This window comes from Lithobates pipiens, unplaced genomic scaffold, assembly GCF_037356315.1.
Source record: "Lithobates pipiens isolate NorthernLeopardFrog02 unplaced genomic scaffold, aLitPip1_a1.2 Scaffold_27, whole genome shotgun sequence".
NCBI classification, from domain to species: domain Eukaryota; kingdom Metazoa; phylum Chordata; class Amphibia; order Anura; family Ranidae; genus Lithobates; species Lithobates pipiens.
This window is the reverse complement of record NW_027507788.1, coordinates 102,729,703-102,742,070: the sequence shown is the minus strand read 5'-3', so window position 1 is coordinate 102,742,070 and position 12,368 is coordinate 102,729,703.

Sequence of the window (12,368 nt, the reverse complement as noted above, 5' to 3'; positions counted from 1 at the left end):
GAAAGCCCACACACGAGCGGACTGTCCGCCCAAACACTGTTCAGCGGACAAGGTTGGGCGAACAGTCCGCCCGTGTGTACGCGGCCTTATGAACAACAGGCCAGGGAGGAGGCCATTGCAAGATGGACTGGGTGCACCAGATTACCCGTCAGAACAATTGATGATAACGACTTTGTTAGCATGATGGAGACAGTAGATAGGAAGCTGACTGTTCCAAAGAAAACTAAAATAAGCATACTGATTGACAAACAGTATGAAGATGAATTTACTAGAAAACAGAACAACTATTTGTTGATAGTGATGGACTTTTTAGGCATAAACATAGATTTAAAAAAAAAAAAAATTTTTAACAATGTTTTATTTCTAAAAACAAAGAAACATACATTCAATGCCTCAGAGCATAGTGATTACACTGTCTGTTATTGTCTAGGTACATCACAATTTACACACAGGACATGTATTCCCATTTTGTTATCATACATATATAACATAGGGACAAATAAATAGCCAAAAACACAAAGAAGAAAATTTACAAAACAGTGTATCATAGATGACTCAGCTTAGGGATGCTCTACATGTTACGCGTTCTCTAAAATGCTTCATCAGGAGCTTATGAAGTTTTTATTCCCTATGGGTAGCCAAAGAAACGTCTCTACAAAGATATGGGTAGTAGTGTAGCCTTTAAAAGGCATACAAGAAAGGGAATGGAAACTCCAAAAAATTAGGAAAGGGGGAGGAAAAAAGGCGTAAGCCGTGATTTTTATAATCCTCAAGGCGGTTATGCTCCTCCAGGTGCAACCATCCAGGGGTACCCCAATAAGGGGGAAGGGTTATATCCTGGTCGGTAATTATAGATAACTCTAGAAGAGAAATCCCGACCGTATGGTATATACAGAGGATGCTCCCTTAGAAATTTCGGGCAAAAGGAATGGAGGGGGGACCTTTCCCACGTTCCTAGCCACACACCGGTACACCCACACACTGCACAGTCAATCAAATCATGTGTGGACAAATGCTTGCAAGAGTGGGAAATACCAAAGAGGAAGATCCTTACAATGATAACAGACAAGGGAAGCAATATGGTGGCAGTATTTAAACAAACCCGCAGCAGCAGCAGCAGAAGAACCACCCAGCTCTAGTGAGGAAGACTCCCCCATGATGGAAAGTGACTCTGAGTCTGAAATTGATGTTTTGTGGTGAGCCATTTTTATTATTGTTTTAGTTGATGACATGTTTGACACCAGTCAATTATCACATGTGGGCACTATCTGCTCTACTCTATGGGTGCATCTTTGTTATTTTTCTACTTTATTTTTAGCCTTGTGTAAAAGTATTCCCATAAGATGTTAAGTGTTAAAATAATAGAATGGAACAGTAACTTTTCTATTCTTTATGCTTATTTGGCTGTGTTCCACTTGTTAGGTACCAACAGATCATCATGGACCGGACACCATGTGTGGTGCATACCTTGCAACTTGTGATCCATATGGTGAAGAAGGAGGCAAGTGTCAAGAGAATACTGGAAAAAGCAATATCAATAGTGAACCTCTTCTGCAAGTCTTCAGTTGCAACACAGAATATATTGGAGCATTGTGGCCTTTCTCTTTTAAATGACTGCCCCACACGGTTAAGTACATTCAATAAGATCTCCATTCCTAGTCGATGCTTTTGGCAAGGAAACCGGTTGGTAGAAGAGCTATCTGTGACATCACCACACACCAGCAGGCAATGTGAATGAATTTTTGTTGCTGCTGAGTGTTTTTTTATTTTTATATTATCCTTTTAAATGTGCTTGGAAAAGTTTTTATCATTGGAATAAACTCCTAAAGAATTTAACGCACATGAGTTCCCCTCTGTTTTTTCTCCTTTTATAAAACCTGAATGGAATCTTTATTTTTTTGCTAAAACACTCTATGGAAATGGTTGACCGTGAGAGACCTGTGGTTCACCATCCAGGAAAACAGCCCCGCGATTGAGGAGAAACACGGGCAGGTGTGCATGCAGATTACTGAAGAGCTGGAGACCAGAAGCTGATTCCTTCAGTCACTCTTGCGAGAACGACTCCCATAATTAGGAATCCATCAGATCTGATAAGAAGCCATCTGGCTGCTTGTTTTGTCCTCCGCAAGGATCGATGTGCAATATCTGATATACCTGTGTAGGATGAATTTGATACGGCCACAGAGTCTGTAAGATCATACCAGCTGTTTTCATCTCCCCGCTCTGGACTTTATATATATATATATATATATATATATATATATATATATATATAATCAATCATTTTTTATAGTCATACATTTTTTGTATGTTTTTGGACTTTTTTGAGGTTTTATCATCAGATCTACACATTTTTATATGCACTTGTGTGTTGAATTGTTGATCATTTATTTTTGTCTGTAGGTTGGTGTGTTTCAGAAGCTTTTTTACTGGCATTATTTCCCATCTATACTTGTTTATTTTTTTTTATTTTTCACATAGTCTCTTTAATTTTTATATAGATTTTCTGAATTTGTACACATAAATAATTTTTTTCGATTTTTATCACGATTTTTATAAAATTACATTAATTATTTCAAGGGTGTTTTTACACACACATTTTCACCATTTATATTTGCGCAACTTTTTGTGTTTAGTAATATTGTTTGGATTAAGTATTTAATCTTATAAATTTGCAGCATTTATATTTTATATTTTCACCTTTTAAAGACAAGTGCAGAATTTATTTACCTTTACATATTCAATATGATCGCAAGACTCCTCAAATGGAAAGAGACGGTCTGCTAAGTCTCAAACAACATGGGATGGGACAGCTTGCTTCCTAGTGAATGGCAAAAGATCACATCATTGCATGACCTACTGCTGCCTTTTGCAGAACATACAGAGTAACACCATGTCCATGGCTGTTCCTGCCCTCTTTGATCTACTCAGCCACCTTGAGGGCTTTAAACAGAACACCAGCTACCAAGACCTTGCCACAATTGCACAGTAAATGAAAGGGAGTGTGAACCAGCATTTTGCTTCATTCTTAAATCCAACTGTTGAAATGTTCTTGCCACTTGCAGCAGCTGCTTGTTTTGTCAACCCTATTGTCTGTGAAACCCTTGTTGATATTGCAGATGAGAATATTTAGGAACTGCTTAAAAGGGCAGAGGAGTATGCTGTAAGAACATTCACATTGCCACACACACAACATAAAGAATTATTTGAAGATGATGTGGAACTATCGCAGGAAGTGGAAGAAACACCGACATCCACATCTAAGAAACCAGACAGTCTTTTGTCTGGTCTAAGAAACCAGACACAACATAAAGAATTATTTGAAGATGATGTGGAACTATCGCAGGAAGTGGAAGAAACACTGACATCCACATCTAAGAAACCAGACAGTCTTTCTTTCTAAATGCCACAGAAGACCCAGGCAGATGATCTCCCCAAACAGCATAGAGCAGCAGATCAGAAAATATAAGGAAGAGCTTTTGCACCAAGTTGCCACCATCAGTGAGGACACCGCAACAGATTTTTGGCTGTCAAAGAGTGACACTTTTTATCACCAGCTAAAACCTTTTGCATTAGACCTGCTGGCTATGCCAGCTTCTCAAGCCTTTGCAGAGAGGGTATTCAGTGTCACAGGTGACCTCTCTAGAGGCCAGTGGAATAGAGCAAGGGTCGTGTTGGCACAAAGTTCAGTCCTTAAAATGAATCAAAACAAATATGTGTTTTATTCTCCATGTATTTCAATTTCTAACATTAGAAGCATACCTAATACTTGTGGGTTGTGCTTATTGCGATAGGAAGAATCAATGGTTCAACAACAGTTTTAATTGTCAATTAAATTCATAGGAAAAAGGCACAGGCTACAAATGCCATTAGTATGTGGAACAATAACAACCACCACTTTTTATCAACTCCTCTCTCTGTTAGCATTGGCAAATTTGACAATAGAGGTAAATATCACACTAATGAAAAAGAAAAATAGATCAGTAATGGTCAAAAAGTGTAGCCTTATGTTGGGATCCTGCCCCAGTAGTCTTTTTAGTGTGATATTTACCTCTATTGTCATTGCGAATGCCGAGAGAGAGGAGAGGAGTTGATAAAAAGTGGTGACTGTTATAATCCACACACTAATTGCATTATTGTAGACTGTGCACATTTTCTTTGAATATATCTGAGAATTTATGTTTACTCAATGCTGCTGCAATTAGTGGCTTATCACAATAGATTTGCTGCCCATATAACCTCTATTATCATGTTCTGAAATTTGTACTTTCTTTTCATATGTTCTTGCAACATATTTTGTTTTTAATGGTATGATTATGGATCTTGAAACTCATCTGAGTTGCTATACAATGTTAACATTCATGTTTACTCAATGCTGTTGTAACTAGTGGCTTCCAGTCTCCAGGGCTCCCATTGATTATATATGTCAGGAACGCTGACTTTGATTCTGCCTTGTTTGGACCCATTCTGTTTCATTCATCTCTTTATAGGGGCGGTTCATGTACTTTGTTTTAAATATTTTCGGTATGTGATGCATGTCTTTTGGTGCATCCAGTATATGTTACTACTATATTTTTCTCTATTACCCTTAGTTTTGCCCTTCCATTTTTTCCCCCCTCTGCTGGACGGGTACCGAGGGATTGCCCGGCACATAAAGCCGCCCGGGTTATTTAACCCGCAGCGGCACCTTTGGAGATTGCAGCCGGCATTTCCAGTGCCGACTGCCCTCTATCTTGCAACCCCAGTGGACATGCGCTGTCCACTGGGGAAGCCAGTCGTGTCGGCGGGTGGAGTGGGCGGGGCCCCGTTCCAGCGATAGTGTTTATGACAGGTGCGCTGGGGACGGGGCCGCACTCACACCACTCGGGGGGAGTGCCGGCCTTCAGTCTCTCCATCAGCTGCTGCAATCGGCTCTGCGCCAGCTAAATGGAGAGGTGTCCTATTTAAGCACCAGACTCTATGTCCATTGGTATTCCACAATTACTTGTTGTAGGACACCGAGCGGACGGTCTGGTGGCTTTCCTGGCTTCTCTCTTCTCCTGGTCTCCCAAGGTAAATTTTAGAGCTTGTCCATCTGTCTCTGTGCACACATGGTGGCTTAGCTGCTCGATGGTGCGTTTATTTATCGTGGTCAGCTTTAGTTTCATTTTTTTTCTCATCTACTAGATCTACTATCATCTGTTTTTTCATTAATAATTACAACTTTGTTTATTTTGATCTACTCTGGACACATTTCTGATTAGTTCAGGCTATATGTAGCTTTAAAATAGACCATAATTTTGTCTACTCCACCCCCTAAAGCAAAATATATCAATACTCTTTACAGTTACCATTACACTTCGTGGGCTTGGTTATCATTATTATTATTATTATACAGGTTTTATATAGCGCCAACAGTTTGCTCAGCGCTTTACAACATGAAAGCAGACATTCCATTTACATTACAATTTGGTACAAGAGGAATCAGAGGTCCCTGCTCATTAGAGCTTACAATCTAAAAAGGAAGGGGCATACCTATCCATTCATCTTACCAGGGGTACTTTTACAGGTAGATATATGTCAATCCTAACGAGCCCCTTTTTTGCACCCAGCTCGTGATAAAAAATTCCTTTACATCATTAGATTGTGTCCCTTCCTCAATACTATTGTGCTTCAATCTGTCGTCTCCCTTTTTTCTTTCTTAGGACCTAGTGCCTTTTTTTCGCCTCAGTTTATCTCCCGGTTTCGCTCAGCGAAGGTTCCATCGGGTGGGGGAAGGGGATTCCTTGGACCCCCATATTTGTACTGGGTGGCAACGTACTTAGACCCCCGGTACAAACACAAAATGGTGGAAATGTTACCACCGTCACATAGGGCTGTCAGAATGGAGCACTTCCAGGCCTTGCTTCGAGAAATGCTGCATTCTGCTTTTGCGTGCGCTGGCAGAGGAGGCATTCCCACCCCCAAAGAAAGAGTTGCGGGTACCAATCCAACAGTGCCTGCAAGAAGAGGGCGGTTTGAAGATGTGTTGGTGACTTCTGATATGAGGTCATTCTTTCAGCTGACCCATCGACAGGTCTCATCCGGATCCAGCATCAGGGAACGCCTAGACCGGCAGGTGTCCGACTACATCGGGTTAACGGCCGATGTGGACGCTCTGAGAAGTGATGAACCCCTGGACTACTGGGTGGGCAGGCTGGACCTCTGGCCAGAGCTTGCCCAATTTGCAATGGAACTGTTGGCTTGCCCCTCGTCCAGTGTCCTGTCTGAAAGGACGTTCATCGCAGCAGGGGGGACCGTAACCGATAAGCGCACTCGCCTAGCTCACGACAGTATTGACTACCTTTCATTTATAAAAATGAATGAGGCATGGATCTCGGAGGAATTCAACACATGTGACCAGTAGACCATGTATATCTCTATAAACGATTTATTTAATCGAGCACACAGACCTTTTTTCTACATTTGGCTCAATCCTTGTACAAAAAAAGCACACCGTACTATATGCCTGTACCCTCCTGTTTGAAGAGGTTGATCAGTGTCATATTTTTGGGGCCCAGCAGCGAGTTGCTGGTATCAGTGCTGCTGTCAGTGCTCTCTATCTCGGTGCTGGTGCCAGTGCTCTCTATCACAGTGCTGGTATCAGTGCTCTCTATCTCGGGGCTGGTGTCGGTGCTCACTATCATGGTGCTGGTGTCAGGGCTCTATATCACGGTGCTGGTGTCAGTGCACTCTATCACGGTGCTGGTGTCAGTGCACTCTATCACGGTGCTGGTGTCAGTGCACTCTATCTCGGTGCTGGTGTCGGTGCTCTATATCACGGTGCTGGTGTCAGTGCACTCTATCACGGTGCTGGTGTCAATGCTCTATATCATGGTGCTGGTGTCAGTGCACTCTATCACGGTGCTGGTGTCAGTGCACTCTATATCACGGTGCTGGTGTCAGTGCACTCTATCACGGTGCTGGTATCAGTGCTCTATATCACGGTTCTGGTGTCAGTGCTCTATATCATGGTGCTGGTGTCAGTACTCTATATCACGGTGCTGGTGTCAGTGCACTCTATCACGGTGCTGATGTCAGTGCTCTATATCACGGTGCTGGTGTCAGTGCTCTCTATCACGGTGCTGGTGTCAGTGCACTCTATTACGGTGCTGGTGTCAGTGCACTCTATCACGGTACTGGTGTCAGTGCACTCTATCTCGGTGCTGGTGTCAGTGCTGTATATCACGGTGCTGGTATCAGTGCTCTATATCACGGTGCTGGTGTCAGTGCTCTGTATCACGGTGCTGGTGATCATCTCCTGCACCCTCTTCATAGCCTATCCTGACCTTTCCTCTCCTCCATTGCCTTCATGCGCTCCTGAGTCCTGAATTGTCAAAATTTCACATATAGAAAAAGAATGCTTAGTTGTCGATCCCAGATTCACTTCATACATGTGTTATGTCAGTGGCCATGTGGTGGGACTATGTGTGCACAGCTAGTAATTATTTTGTGGCTGGAAATATGACCTGTAGGTTTTTAAAGTTCGCCTGCCATTGAAGTCAATGGGGCCTGCTGCGAACTGGGTCCCCAAAAAAATCCACACCAGACCCTTATCTGAGCACACAACCTGGCAGGCCACAGGAAAAGAGGAGGGGACGAGAGCGCCCCCCCTCCTGAACTGTACTAGGCCACATGGGGAGGGTTCTTTGGGGTAGCGGCCCCCTCAAAGCACCTTGTCCCCATGTTGATGTGGACAAGGGCCTCATCCTCCCCAGCCCCTCGCCCGCAGACCCCCACAACCATCAGGCAAGGGTTGTGGGATGAGGCCCTTGTCCCCATCATCATGGGGACAAGGTGCTTGGGGGGGGCTGCTACCCAAAAGCACCCTCCCCATGTTGAGGGCATGTGGCCTGATACAATTCAGGAGGGGGGGCACTCTCTCATCCCCACCCTTTTCCTGGGGCCTGCCAGGTTGTGTGCTCTATGATAAGGGTCTGGTATGGATTTTTGGGGGGACCTACACACCATTTTTTTTTATTTTGCCATGGGGTTCCCCTTAAAATCCATACCAGACCTAAAAGGTCTGGTATGGATTTTGAGGGGGACCCCCACGCCATTTTTTTTTTTTGCATGCAGTTCCCCTTCCATACCAGACCTGAAGGGCCTGGTATGGAATTTGGGGGACACCCACGCAATTTTTTTCTTAAATTTTGGTTCTGGGTTTAATATTCATACCAGACCCAAAGGGCCTGGTAATGGACTGTGGGGGAATCCCATGCCGTTTTTTTCAATTACTTTTATGTGCATTTCCGAGACCGACAATTCATTATAGCCGCGAGTACTTTTGAATGGCTTTTTTTCCTTTAGAAATGTCATTTTGCTCTCGGACTGCGCCAATATTCCTTTAAATTTCGTACCTGGGGGTGTCTATAAATTTTATTGTTTCACTTGAAGCATTATTAAAATCACTGCTCACAAAAAAACGCCTGTTTTAAAAACGATGTTTTTGCATTGTTATATGTCCCCTGGGGCAGGACGCGGGTCCCCAAACACTTTTTATGACAATACCATGCATATAAGCTTTTAAAATGAGCACTTTTTATGACAATAGCATGCATATTATCTTTTAAAATTAGCACTATTGATTTCTTCCATATACAATTTATTATAGCCGTGAGTACTTTTGAATTATTTTTTTTTCCTTTAGAAATTTCATTTTGCTCTCTGACTGTTCTAAACATGGGAAACATGCACCACTTTACAGGCATACTATAGACACCCCCCAGGTATGAAATTTAAAGGAATATTTCACTTTTAGACCCCTTTCACACTGGGGCGTTTTGCGTGTGGATTTAACCCCGCTATTTGACGCTAGCGGTCAAATAGCACCGCTAAAATGATGGTAAAGCAGCAATAAAAATAGTGCCGCTTTACCACTGACGCCCTAAGTGGCTCGTTGTGAAAGGGGTCTTATTGTTTCACTTCAAGCATTATTAAAATCATTGCTCCCAAAAAACTGCCATTTTTAAAACTTTTTTTTGCGTTGATACCCAGGTTCCCAAAGACTTTTTATGACAATACCATGCATATAAGCCTTTAAAATTAGCACTTTTGATTATTCATGTTCGTGTCCCATAGACTTTAACGGTGTTCGCGTGTTTGAACAAATTATTTGCCTGTTCGCATGTTCTGCTGCGAACCGAACCAGGGGGTGTTCGGCTCATCCCTATTCTATATCTATCGTTCTCTCTCTGTTTTATTTTTACTATGATTTATTGTATTTGCTTTGCAGGTATGGTATGTTATACTGTAATGTTTGTTTTATTGTTAACCATCATTTGCTTAGCAGGTACGCCATTCAGCTACAGCACGGGTTTATTTATCCTGACAGCAGCAGCGTTTGCTCCCATGATACATAAAGCCATGACTCCAGCGCTGTCGCAGGTGATTTTACCACCACAGTTAAAAAAAGAACATATATGCCAAAGCATGGGGCAGGGGTGGGGGATCGATTTGCTCCTAACATTAGGGGTGGATTGCCCCCATGCTTTGGCATATATTTTTTTAGGCACAGATTGCAATATTTTATTTTTACTATGTTTTATTTGTATGTGCTTTGCAGGTATGGTAAGTCTTAGTCCTTGTACACACGGTCGGACATTCCGACGGAAAATGTCCGATCAGACCGTGTTGTCAGATAATCCGACTGTGTGTGGGCTCCATTGGACTGTTTCCGTCGGAATATCCGACGGACAGAGTTTTAGAGCTGGGCTATAAAACTTTCCGACAACATGATCCGATCGGACTTTGTCCGATTGTGTGTAGAGAATTCTGATCGGACAAAGTGTCACGCATTTTCAGATCAAATTCCTAGACCAAAGCTATTGGCTACTAGCCTGAACGTAGTCCCACCCTAACAAAATAACGTCATCATGTTACATACGATCGGATTTTCCAACAACTTTGTCCGAACGTGTGTATGCAACACAAGTTTCGGACAAAATCCGTCAGACAAAATCCGACGGATTTTGTTGTCGGAATGTCCGACCGTGTGTACAAGGGCTTACTGTTATACTGTAATGTTATTGTTTTATTGTTAGCCATCCTTTGCTTAGCAGGTACACCATTCAGCTACAGCACGGGTTTATTTATCATGAGAGCAACAGTGTTTGCTTGCACGATACATAAAGCCGTGACTCCAGTGCTGTCGGAGGTGATTTCATCATCACAGTTAAAAAGAAATTGTGCATGTGAGCTATTTCATACTCACACAGGGAAAAATTTAAATAAACTAAATAATAAAAAAATGTAAAATATAAAAATAAAAATCTATATTTCTCTCACTTTTTCCTAAAAGATGTGTCAATCTGCAGGCTATATCAGATAACTAGAGTTGGTAAAACCCTCACTCTCACCAGTACTCTTGACCGACTACAGGCCTAACAATACAATAAACGTTTAACATATATACATATAGCCAAAAATCTCACCAGCTTTTGCGCGTCCACTCACTGATGAAATGTTTCATAGAAAGACCATTTTTCATCAGGACCATTCAAGCAGGGTTTCCGACTTCCCGATCAGCACAAATCTTTTATCCACGGTAAAGGCTTTCAGCTATAGGTTGATTGCTTAGCTTATAGGGACTCAAGACAAAAATACATTCGGGTTTGTGTATTCTGTGTAAAAATAAATTTCACATGCTTTCTAGGGTGCGAAATGAAGTACCTGGTGGGATATTTATTATTGTACCTGTATATTAATTTGTCTAATCCCTATAGTTAGCTAGTCTATGAGAGTCTAATAAGCACAATGATATAACAAACGCATCTGCTTAGTAAACAATGTTACATTTATTTCCCACAAAAATAGGAATATACTAAACAACAAAATTAGGAAAAAACTAACATAACGGTCTTAAAAGAAATTAGAATATTACAAAGCTTACAATCAGAACACAATACAAAAATATACTTATCACATCCTTTAGACTGGACTCATTGGCTGGTAGCTCTGGGCCACATGGCTTAGGCCCAAGCCAGCATTTAGAGCAAGGTCTCAAGATGGCAGAGCCACCATCCTCATGCAAAGACCAGCATCACAAGAGAGAGACCTCTTTGGTTGCAACAGCCCTTTTTACAATCACACACCATCCAAACCCCCCCCCCCCATTTTCAGCCCCATTTGGTCTTGGATCAATCAGAGTGTTCACAGGGTAGTCTTCCTCAATAAATTATATTACTGACTGTCTTGCCGTAATTGGCCTCTGGGGGCAGTGTTTGCCCATGAATCATCTCTATTAGCCCTGGGCCATCTTAGCTAGCTTTTATTCTCTTTGAAGCCTGTAATCATACATATCACAGTAGGTGGGCTTGAGCCAAGCCATTGTTATTCTGATATGCTACAATGCTTTGATGTGTTTCATTCCAACTTAGGCGACTCGGCTGTATCAACCACGAAATGAAATACTGGAAGTATGATATTAAACCATGTTGCTATCCAACACCATCATTAGAAGTGGGTGGATGAAGGGTGGTATTCTAATGGTGGGTATACCCACCAATCAATCTTTTTTTTCGTTCAGCCCACAGGCTGCATGAAAAAAACAACATTACAAGGACCAACAAGGAACAGCAAGGTACTGGTATGTTGCTGGACTTTGTGTGGTTATACCAGAATGATGCCCGCAGGTTTAGGTATCATCTTGGTATCATTCTTTTCAGCCAGAGGTCAACCTTCATGTAAAAGCAATCCTAGTGGCTAATTAGCCTCAAGACTGCTTTTACAAGCAGTGAGAGGGAAAGACCCCCCTCCCAAGTTCTTCTATGGTTTTCTCGGGCTCTCTTGTCCAAACAGGGAACCCAATAATGCAGCCGGTGGTTCCACCAGCTGACCATAGAGCTGATCAGAGACCAGAACGGCTGCAATCATCTCTATGGCCTAAGAAACTGAAAACTACAAGCATTTTATGACTTAGGCTTCACCAGATATAAACAGCACCATTGGAAAATTGGCAAAGAATTTTATCACACCGATCTTGGTGTGGTCAGATGCTTTGAGGGCACAGTAGAGACCTAGAGTCTAATAGACCCCAATCAAAAAAGGGTACCTATCACTATCTATTGCTATCATAGGGGATATTTGCATGTCCTGAGATAACAATAACAATGATAAAAAAATTTAAGGAACAGTTTAAAAATATAATAAAAAAGCAATATTAATATTGTTTTTTTTTTAAAAGCACTCCTGCCCCCCCCATGCTCACGTGCAAAGGTGAATGCAAGCGTCAATCTGGTGTCATATGTAAACAGAAATTGCATCATGCATGTGAGGTATCACCAGAAAGGTCAGAGGACAGTAATTTTAGCAGTAGACTTCCTCTGTAAATCTAATATGGTAACTAGTGA